The sequence below is a fragment of the Harmonia axyridis genome, chromosome 3, assembly GCF_914767665.1.
Source record: "Harmonia axyridis chromosome 3, icHarAxyr1.1, whole genome shotgun sequence".
Classification (NCBI taxonomy): domain Eukaryota; kingdom Metazoa; phylum Arthropoda; class Insecta; order Coleoptera; family Coccinellidae; genus Harmonia; species Harmonia axyridis.
In genome coordinates this window covers 5810564-5822717 of record NC_059503.1, presented here as the reverse complement: position 1 = coordinate 5822717, position 12154 = coordinate 5810564, and the positions used below count along the sequence as shown (strand labels likewise).

At 37.6% G+C, this 12154-nt stretch overlaps 1 protein-coding gene across 9 annotated transcripts in view; it reads right to left on the bottom strand.

Moving 5' to 3' along the window:
* LOC123675926 (syntaxin-binding protein 5) overlaps positions 1 to 12154 on the bottom strand; it is a 206444-nt gene that overhangs the window by 188200 nt on the left and 6090 nt on the right. The window lies entirely within an intron of this gene.

Here is a 12154-nt window from a genome sequence, read left to right as displayed (position 1 = left end):
AAGTTTGGCAACTTTTGCTCTCCTAGTGTCATCGGTTGTTCCACGTAGTTTGGCGCGCTTGAAGTTTGTTTTCTGAATTCCTGATATATTTAGGTATTCATTTCAATATATTTTGGGTTGATATGAAACGTTGATTCACTATGGAATATAGGAAGTGCGTTCTTTGTGGAGAAACTCGCGAATTGAGTGAAATATCGTATCACTGATATGTTTTCATTTCCGCGCGCTTCATGTCAAATTTGATAGTTCATGTTTGGGACAAAATTTGCTTAGTGAAAATGACATATGCTCCCTCTATCTTTGTTTATTACTCTGAGCTTGAAACCTTTACTACTATACGTCTTTATTTACCTAGAAATCATCCAAAACGATATAACAGGAAATGAATCGATTACGGAATACGTTCCAGATTTTAGCATTTTTTAATACAAATTTTCCTCTGGCGTATCTCATAGTTCAAAAACTCACTGAATTGAAATTTTGTCTTGCATTTGATACCTAACTGGAACTGAATGAAGTATGTTACTATAATATTGTCGAAAGAGATTACCTGTCATAATTTTCAAGGCATAAATAATCCCTCTTACTCTTCTGTGAAACGAATATGCACATCATTATTTACAGATTGAAATAACAATTTAATTTTATCTGAATATTGAAGAGTACTGGTATACATATTCGGAAAATACTTCTTGGAATATTAGAAAATATTAGTCGAGTACATACATAAATACCAATGTATGTATTGCAGTATTTTGTAAAACCTACACTTTCGAATATGTCTATTTGAGGTTACTTCCTTTTCTTTTACAAGTAACTTGTCCATAGCATTTCTGCGTTGGCTAATGATGGCGAGGCATTCCTTCACCAGTTGATCTGAAGTTTCTTCCTCCTCCCCACAGAATCTGCACTCGTCGTTTTTCGCTTGACACATACTCATGAGGTGCTTTCTGAGGCAGCAACTTTACCACAGAAAGGTTCCCCATGAGTTTGTGCTCATTTTCTGTTAAGTGTGTTGGCCTCTTCATTTCCTTTAATTCCTGAGTGACCGAGAACCCAAACGAATCAGACAGATCTTGTTATTCTTGCCTATTGGCAGTCCAATACTATCTTAGAATCGATATATGCGATCTCAATGCTTTGAGCCTGACTATCAGAATTATCTATTTGATATAAACACATTCATTTCTCATATACAATTTCAATTATCAGTTCAAGTGCCCGAAAAACGTCTCGTAGAGCTAGTGGTATGAATCATCTGCATAATACTGTATCGCACTCAAGAAACACACCCTAGATCGATTGGTTGGACAACTTCTATACGTTACGTACAAAAATTTCCTTTGTGTCGATTTTCCACAGCTTGAGTTGAGGAATTTTCTGGGAAATAGACGAGGGAAGGGCTTTGCCGTACTCGAGTTAGACGTTGTGCAAAATCTGATAGATGAAAAGGAATGGGTTGAGGAAAACAGGCATTAAAAAGTTCCGCAGTTTCAGACCTAAATCAATGGAGCTTTGCGCCGAGGTGAATTGAAATATTAGGTGCGCTAATAGAAAAGCCCCGTTTTCTTCGAAGTTTAAAGCTTCAGTGTGGGAAGATGCGTTGTTTAAAATATCGTTCGGTGCTAAAGCATCGTTCAAACGTCTTACGAATAATACAATCATGGCCCTGTTTAGGAAGTTGTGTTCGACCCAGCAATTTATTATAGATAGTAATAATAATTATTCTCAGAAATTATCAAAAGTGCCGAATTGAAATATTAGAAGTGCTGAATTGAAAATACTAAACGCATTTTTAAATTTTTCAGTCAAGTTTTGCGAAATATTGTCGAAATTCAATGAAAAATTCAGATTATAATATCCTAGAGACTTTTGTATTATATCTTGACAGTTGGTGTGACTGTTACGAAAATTGACAGATTACGGAATTTGAATATGAATCGTACGTTTCGAGTTTTGAAATAACTTACAATTACGCATTAAATTCGTGAATTATGTCTGACGAAGTCGATTTATCATCACCAGAATTAAGAAAAATTGCAAGTAATGTTACAATTCATTTCACTTTATACAAATTATATTATATTGACAATTATTGACGTTTGTTGAAATTTGATAGGATTGGAAGTCAGTATAAGTATAGACAACCACGAAACGAAAAATATAATTGAAAACGATGTTCTAATGAATTAATTACAGCACTGTATTTAAAACTGAACTCAGTACGATACTGAAATAGAGATTTTTTAATTGTAGATCGCTAAGGAGATTTGCAACCATTTTCGAATAATTGAACTTAAAAAATTGTAAGTAGCTGGAACATGATGTATAATTGACCAAATGTAACACCAAAGAACAATGTCTTTAATAGTATCTCAAAATAATGACTGTTCACATCTTGATTACACAAAATAATGATGATTATCCAGGATAACGTTCTGTATTGTTTAACAATAGCGCCAAAACTAGACTATAGAAAAACTTTGACCTATTGAACTTTTTGTTTGGAATGACTTGGACTATAACATATCAAAAATTCAGTCAATTTGACAGGAGGTGGCTTTTCCTAATAAAATCCTTTCGATTGCTTCTATAGTTGGCTAAAAAAAATTCTCATAAATTCGAGTATGTACTCGTAGTGACACACTGTAATGTTCTAAAGGATCACGATCTTTCTTAACGTTCTCTAGAGCACCCCCACCCTGAACTTCCGGTATTTACTAATAATTAATTCACAAGGATATCGGAGAAGCTTCCGAGCTATTGCTTTCGAGGCTATTAATTTTGCGAATGTCAGTCGTCCCTGATAAAGTTTCACGTCCCTTTAAATTCGCAAATACCTCATTAAACTACAGGGAAAATCGACGCTACGTTCCAGAATTGATGGATTGTCTTTTTACCCCCATTTCTAAGACTTAATTGAATGCCTACCAACGAATTTGAGCCGAGAACACTGCAAATTACGTCCGAAAATCAATTATTGTTATTTCGCATTAGTGGAACTGAAATCGACTAAATCAAAACCTATGAGGTTAAAAAAAAAACGAAATTGAGAAACATAAAGGCTGTTTTTTTTAGAGCTATAGAACTTCAAATTGCAATAAAACAACGATTGACATGAATTTTATTTATCCGCAAGATAATCTTGTGGCATTACATTTTAAATATGATTTCTGGCATATGACCGCCACGGCTGGCTCGGATGTAGTCCAATCTGGACGTCCAATTTTCGATTACTTTTTCCTACATTTGTGGCCGTATATCGGCAATAACACGGCGAATGTTGTCTTTCAAATGGTCAAGGGTTTGTGGCTTATCCGCATAGACCATAGCCCCGCAGAAAGTAGTCGAGCGGTGTTAATTCACAAGATCTTGGAGGCCAATTCACAGGTCCAAAACGTGAAATTAGGCGGTCACCAAACGTGTCTTTCAATAAATCGATTGTGGCACGAGCTGTGTGACAGGTTGCGCCGTCTTGTTGGAACCATAGCTCCTGGATATCATGGTTGTTCAATTCAGGAATGAAAAAGTTAGTAATCATGGCTCTATATCGATCACCATTGACTGTAACGTTCTGGCCATCATCGTTTTTGAAGAAGTGCGGACCAATGATTCCACCAGCCCATAAAGCGCACCAAACATTCAGTTTTTCTGGATGTAACGGTGTTTCGACATACACTCGAGGATTAGCTTCACTCCAAATGCGGCAGCTTTGTTTTTTGACGTAGCCATTCAACCAGAAGTGCGCTTCATTGCTAAACAAAATAAAATGGTCGTAGTGCGCGATACGTATTCCGCACAGAACCATTATTTTCGAAATAAAATTGCACTATTTGCAAGCGTTGTTCAGGCGTGAATCGATTCACGATGAATTGCCAACCCAAACTGAGAATAAATCACTTGACAGCTGTTAAATCGGTCGCCATGTTGAACAGTAATGCCAACTTAAAGTTGTATACCTCGAAAAAAAACACCCGTTATATTATGAATAAATAATTGATACTTGTGAAAATTAAATTCGAATGAAATAATGAGAAGAGATTTTGAAGCAACCAAAGGGTTTTTCAATTACCTAGAATGATTCGATTTAAAATGGTTATAACAGCAATAATATTTATTTTTTTTTAATTTCTTGTATCATTTGTATTCAATAAATTTTGGCATTTTACGAAGGAGCAATGTCACTCAAGATAGAATTTATAATCCAATTCCAATTTATAATAGAGAAATTTTACCGCCAAAATTTCATGTCTAATGGGATTACACATTATTAATTTCTAAGTCCAATTATTTATAATAATGATTCAAAGAACCTCGCTCTTCATAATCCTGTAACGAATCCTTGTAGATAATTGGGGATATCGCTTCAAGGATGCTGCTTCACTTTGTGATCCTCCATTCCAAGTTAAATTTCAATTTATTTGCTGAAGACTTTTTCAGTGTTGTGAAGGGGAAAATGATTAAAATACAAGTCGAACAATTCTGAACCCCTCTGCTTTCCAATTGTTGCTCGTAAGAGAAGTTAACAGAAAGGAAACTTTCTCAGCATCAGATTGAAAATGCAACTCCATTGACATCTATTTACTCGAACGTTTCAACAAGAAAGGTCAAAACGGAGTTGCTTCTAGGCGAACAGAGGACAATTGGTATTGGAAACAAGTTTGAAGGTCAAAAACTGGATTTAACGATATTTACTGAACTTGGAAATCGGCAAATTCTGTGCTACAAAATAAAATAATAGAAAAGAAAATAATTGTGAGGCAATAAATTGTTTCTGAGATAAATAGATACCTACAGGTTTTCGTCACTTTTCCACTAAAGCTATTCGTCATTTCATGTTTATTTCAGTATGTAACCGACGGTGTCGCTACAGTCGATTTCTCAATAGAGTAATATCACTTGTTTATAGGTGATAATTAAGATATCTTAAAGACTGGAAAAACCTTAAGATGAAATTGGCGATGAAATGGCAACTTTTTTTCTTGAAAAGGGGCCATTTTTTAACGATTTCATCCTTTGAACGAGGTAATCAATGGATATTATACCTTGCGCATCCCAGAATACTGATGCCTCAACCTTGCCAGCTGACTGTTGTATTTTTACTCGCTTTGGATTCGGTTCATCGTGTGCAGTCCACTCAGCTGACTGTCAATTGGACTTCGGAGTGAAATGATGGAACCATGTTTCATCCATTGTCACATATCAACTCAAAAATTCAGGTTTATTTCACTTAAACAGCTTCAAACACTGCTCAGAATCATTATTGTTCTCAAAATGTCTGCTATCTCGATGAACTCCACTTTACGGTCATTCGAAATTATTTTGTGAACTTTTTTGATTTTTTCGTCGGTGACAGCCGTTTTTGGGCGCCCACTGTGTCCGCCGTCTTCGGTGCTCATTTCACCACGTTTCAACTTAGCATACCAATCAATGATGGTTGATTTTCCTGGTGCAGACCCCGGAAACTCTTCATCAAGCCGAGATTTTGCTTCAACTGTATTTTTTCCTTCAAAAAACAATATTTTATCAGGACACGAAATTCTTTTTGTTACATATTTTTTCAAATAACAAAAGTAGCTACACTCACAACGTAATATCTTACAAACTAATAGTCAGACTGACACGTATCGTTTGAAGGTTGGTACTAACTAAAAATCATATAGATTTAATACTAGCACCACCATCTGTACATCAGACCGAGGATTTTCAATTGGCCTAAAACATCTATTGGCCATAACGTCTTTTTTTTTGGAAGTTCCAAGCCACTTCTTCTAGACAAAGTTATGTCAACAAGTGTCCACATTACGTAATCAATGCTTCGTAACTGAAAATCTACCGTGTCTATGACCAAAAACCTGACGCGCTGTCAAACTAATCCGAAACGCGTATGAAAGAGGCCTACTCGATGACTTGTCAATGCCAACGTGAAAAAGCCAATATCATAACGCAACGTTATCGGAGAAAAGGGTTATTCCGATGTTCGACATTGCCTGTCGAAAATAACATTCGAGCAGCATGAAATCCCCCCATAGAAAGGTGCGTTTATCGCCATTGCATAAAGGCCATTCTATGTCGGATACGGCACGTCAAACAAAGTATGAATTATAATACTGGTTATTGTCTAGTAACGCAATCGACTTTGATTGAAGCTGGCAACGATTACATTCATGGTTGGATTTATGGAGAGATGGTATTTAATAATGGCCAGAATGTTTGCATAGAACGGAACGATAGAGGCATGACGGTCCACCTCAAATGATGTATGGAGGACGTTTTGGCGTTGGAATGGTTGTATACAGGACAGGGGTGGAAAGGCTTAGCACGGGAGCATATTTTTAGGCCAATTGAAAAGTCCCCAGTCTGATGCACAGATGGCGGTGCTAGTATTAAATCCATATGATTTTTAGTTAGTACCAAGCTTCAAACGATACGTGTCAAAATTTGACAGCAATCCGAACATTAGTTTATGATATATTGCGTTGTGAGTGTAGCTACTTTTGTTATTTAAAAAAAGAATTTCGTGAGCTGATGAAATATTGCTTTTCGGATGAAAAACATACAGTTGAAGCAAAATCTTCGCTTGATGAAGAGTTTTCGGGGACTGCACCAGGAAAATCAACCATCATTGATTGCAAAGTTTAAGCGTGGTGAAATGAGCACCGAAGACGGCGAACGCAGTGGACGCCCAAAAGAGGCTGTCACCGACGAAAAATCAAAAAAGTTCACAAAATTATTTTGAATGACCGTAAAGTGAAGTTGATCGAGATAGCAGACATTGTGAAGATATCATCTGAACGTGTACATCATATCATTCAGTGTTTGAAGCTGTTTAAGTGCAATAAACCTGAATTTTTGCGTCGATATGTGACAATGGATGAAACATGGCTACATCATTTCACTCCGGAGTCCAATCGACAGTCAGCTGGGTGGACTGCACACGATGAACCGAATCCAAAGCGAGGAAAAACACAACAGTCAGCTGGCAAGGTTATGGCATCAGTATTCTAGGATGGGCAAGGTAAAATATTCATTGATTACCTCCAAAAGGGCTAGACCATCAACAGCGATTATAATATAGCGTTATTGGATCGTTTAAAGGATGAAATCGTTAAAAAACGGTACCATTTTAAGAAAAAAAAGGTGCTCTTTTATCAAGGCTATCCGCCGTGTCGCAAATTAATGAAAACAATGGCAAAATTGAATGAATTGGGCTTCGAAGTGCTTCTGCTTTCACCGTATTTGCCAGATCTGGCCCCCTTGACTTTTTCCTCTTCTCAGACCTCAAAAGAATGCTCGCTGGAAATAAATTTAGCGCCAATGAAGAAGTGAACGCAGAAACTGAGGCCTATTTTGACGAGAAAGACATATCGTACTACAAAAATGGTATCGAAAAGTTGGAAGACTGCTATAATCGCTGTATCGCCATCGAAGACAACTATGTTGAATAATAAAATCGAATTCTGCCAAAAAAATGTGTTTTACTATGGTAGACCGGAGAGTGGTTGAGTTTGAATAGCTTAGCTAGACTTCGCCACGTCTTAGTAGTTTTTTTTCTCCAATTATGATATTTTATTTATAATTTTTGTAACAATAAAGGCGATTTATTATTATTATTATTATTATTTCAATTGGCCTGTTACAACACGCATAGTAAGTTCGCATATTGGAGGATTTTATTCTAAAAAGTTTTCCACAATTTAAAATGGTTATATTTGGAAAAACGGTTTTTCCTGAATAATTTTCTATGCCTTGGTTCGATAGTTTTCCGTTAACATATTTCGATAGCCCGTGAAAAATACAATCATTGGATGGGTCACTTTTCAATAGTGCTTGAAGGATAAGCCACAAAATCCAGTGACCCGCTAACGTGAAACTACCCTGTACTCCTGAAACCCGATCAAATAACTCCTTAGAAAATAGGCACTCATTCCAACTTCATATTTTCCGTTTTCTACCTCTCTGACAACTTCATAACATACGCCGTACGTAAACGACGCCCCGCGTCTACTTGAGGCGCCGCGACGTCGACGGCGTGCTGGAAACGCTCGTCCTGAATATTTAATTGACTGCAGGACATTCAATTCGGTCTCAGAGTGTTGCCTAGGTCGCGCCAGTTCATTCCTCCCTCAACTATGTGACCATTAAAATCCAAGAATAAAGGGTGTTTTTTTTAGAGCTATAGAACTTTAAATTGCAATTCGATTGACATGAATTTTATTTATCCGCAAGATAATCTTGTGGGATTACATTTTGAATATGATCTCTGGCATATGACTGCCACGGCTGGCTCGGATGTAGTCCAATCTGGATGTCCAATTTTCGATGACTTTTTCCAACATTTGTGGCCGTATATCGGCAATAACACAGCCAATGTTGTCTTCCAAATGGTCAAGGGTTTGTGGCTTATCCGCATAGACCAATGACTTTACATAGCCCCACAGAAAGAAGTCTAGCGATGTTAAATCGCATGATCCTGGAGGCCAATTTACAGGTCCAAAACGTGAAATTAGGCGGTCACCAAACGTGTCTTTCAATAAATCGATTGTGGCACGAGCTGTGTGACATGTTGCGCCGTCTTGTTGGAACCACAGCTCCTGGACATCATGGTTGTTCAATTCAAGAATAAAAAAGTTAGTACTCATCGCTCTATACCGATCACCATTGACTGTAACATTCTGGCCATCATCGTTTTTGAAGAAGTACGGACCAATGATTCCACCAGGCCATAAAGCACACCAAACAGTCAGTTTTTCTGGATGTAATGGTGTTTCGACATACACTTGAGGATAAGCTTCACTCCAAATGGGGCAGTTTTGTTTGTTGACGTAGGCATTTAACCAGAAGTGCGCTTCATCGCTAAACAAAATAAAATGGACGTAGTGCGCGATACGTATTCCGCACAGAACCATTATTTTCGAAATAAAATTGCACTATTAGCAAGAGTTGTTCAGGCGTGAGTCTATTCATGATGAATTGCCAAACCAAACTGAGAATAAATCACTTGACAGCTGTTAAATCGGTCGCCATCTTGAACAGTTATGCCAACTTAAAGTTATATACTTCGAAAAAAGACACCCTATATAAAACCGACTTGTCCCTCTCTTATGTCATTGGAGTTCAGTAGGTTATGTCATTTAATCATGGAGAGATACACAATTCAACAACGTTTAGCAATTATCAAATTGTTTTATCAAAATCTGTGATCATTTGTGAATACTATGAGATGTTTAAGAATAATTCAAGGAAGACATTATTCAGTTAATCGACCCACTATTCGTCGTATTGTAGACAAATTTCAAAGTCAACGTCCGGTGCTTACTCTTCTTTGATTTTGAGAATTAACAAACCACGCTTGACAACATAACTGTAGTTGGATTTCTGTTCGTACGGTTGGCGATTTCTCGAAATGACAACCCTGCCTCCCGTAGACCAATAATTCGACTTATTTCAAATTCACTTAGCTGGCAATAAATTCCGTGTACACATGCTCTAGGCATTTTAACAGCAACCTATCGATCTCCTCGAACAGTTGGTTTGTTGTAAAATTTATAAAACTTGCAAAAAACGACTATAATATTCAAGTAACAAAAATTGTTTGCATGAAAAAACCTTCACGATTTTTTTTCTTCAAATTCAATCATTCACTACTTGCTATACTATCTATGTTTTACCAACAAAAAAAATTGAAATTTGAACAGCTCCTTCTGGGTGTTGCAGTTTCTTTGTCAGTTAGTATACATAGCCACTACGTTGTTACTTCCCTATTTACGACTGCAAAACATATCGATTATTCAACAGGCCTAATTGTTCGCAAACCACTGCCGAAATGTATGGCCCAACCAGACCCAGGCCAGCCTGATGTTGTTGCGACGATGGTCAGATGTCAAATCAGTTGCAACTCCAGAAGTTCAAAGGGAAGATAATTTCAGACGTTCTGAAGTTATGGTCGAAAGAAGATAATATTCTTCATCTGATGCACTGCGAAAAACCAAATTGTGTCTTCAAGTTCTGACAAACAGAAATCCCATCAAATTTATATGAAAAAACCAAAAGGTCGCAAAGCGATAGCTTCAGGCGTTCTGGAGTTATGGCCGAAAAAATATATTCTTCAACTGATGCACTGAAAAACTGAATTGTGTCTTCTTTCGGCCATAACTCCAGAACGCCTGAAGCTATCGCTTTGCTACCTGCAGGTTTTTTCATACAAATTTGATGGGATTTCTGTTTCTGTCAGAACTTGAAGACACAATTTGGTTTTTCGCAGTGCTTCAGTTGAAGAATATCTTCTTTTTGCCATAACTTCAGAACGCCTGAAACTATCGCTTTGCGACCTTCAGGGTTTTTCATACAAATTTGATGGAATTTCTGTTTCTGTTAAGAAAATCCTATCATTACATTTGAAATTTCGGAGTGAAATGAACAAAACAATAAACTTCTGACTTAGCGCTCCCTATCGAAAGCAGCAAAAACAAATTTATCATGAGTATATTTTGTCCTCAATCAACAAGATATTAACTTTCAGATGAGATCTAATTTGCTCAAAAATGTTGAGCCAAACTGAAGTTTCAGGCATTTCAATCAGTCAGATTTCTCCCTTTCACCTACCCTTATTTGATGCCGTAAAATCGAAAGTGACAATTCAAAGATATAGAGAATTTTCCAAGGATTACGGTGATGATATTTTTTCTTTAACTTCATATGAAACATTTTCGAGTAAAATTCATTTTTCTACTCGACGGTAGCTATTACGCCCCCTAGCGGTAGAGGTATGAACTTCAAAACAAATTGTTTGCATGAAAAAACCTTCACGATTTTTTTTTCTTCAAATTCAATCATTCACTCCTTGCTATACTATCTATGTTTTACCAACAAAAAAAAATTGAAATTTGAACAGCTCCTTCTGGGTGTTGCAGTTTCTTGTCAGTTAGTATACATAGCCACTACGTTGTTACTTCCCTATTTACGACTGCAAAACATATCGATTATTCAACAGGCCTAATTGTTCGCGAACCACTGCCGAAATTTATGGTCTGGTTGGGACCAAACCCAGGCCGGCCTGATGTTGTTGCGACGATGGTCGGATGTCAAATTAGTTGCAACTCCAGAAGTTCAAAGGGAGCTCAGTGTGTGGCTAACTGTTCTAATTGCGCGAATTCCTGCAAAGTCACGAATTGTACTGGATAAATTATTGACGCGAATAACAGTAATTTTCGGACGTAATAGGGAGTTGAAGCAGGGAATGCAAGTTGCTCCATTACATTCGGTTAATTGAAGAAAAGGAGAAGCTGGTGGAACGATATGGACGAGACTAGTTTTGGGGGTAGCGCTTGAGTTTGAGCTGAAATTTTGTTTTTTGGTGAGTCGTCATTGAATAATATACATAGGCGTACAATTTTGCTTCCACTGTTTTTTTTCAGAAATTCTAGGCTTTTTACATTTATGATTCAAAGTATTGTCTATCGCTGGACACTACTCCCTCCCATCTTTCGGACAGCCTACCAATCCCGCGTTGAAAAAACTGGTCATCTTTTGAAGCGATCCACGAATCGATCCAATTTTTTACTTCTCCATAAGACCGGAAGTGCTGGTTATCCAAGCCGTGCGCCATTGTTCGAAACAAGTGATAGTCCGAGGGAGCAACATCTGTAGAATACGGCGGGTGAGTAAGACTTCCCATTTCAACGTTTGCAAGTATGACTTGACCACTTTCGCAACATGGGGGCGAGCATTTTTATCATTGTAAAATCACTGTTTTAAGTATCTCGTTGTATTGCGACCGTTTGCCTTTCAATGCTCGGCTCGAAAGCATTAATTGCGTTCGATAACGATCGCCTGTGATTGTTTCAGTCGGTTTCAACAATCCATAATACACTACTCTGAGCTGGTCCAACCAAATACTGAGCGTGACCTTGAAACCGTGCATATTCAGTTTGGCTGTCGACGTGGAAGCATGGCCGGGATCCCCATGAGTTTTTGCGCTTGGTATTATCGTAATGAACCCATTTTTCGTCTCCAGTCACAATGCGATGCAGAAATACCTTCCGTCTTTGCCTTGCAAGCAGCTGTTCACGAGCAAACAAACGCTGTTCAACATCTCTCGGCTTCACCCAATTTCTTTGTTTCTGAATCATTCCCATGACTTTTGACGTTTTGA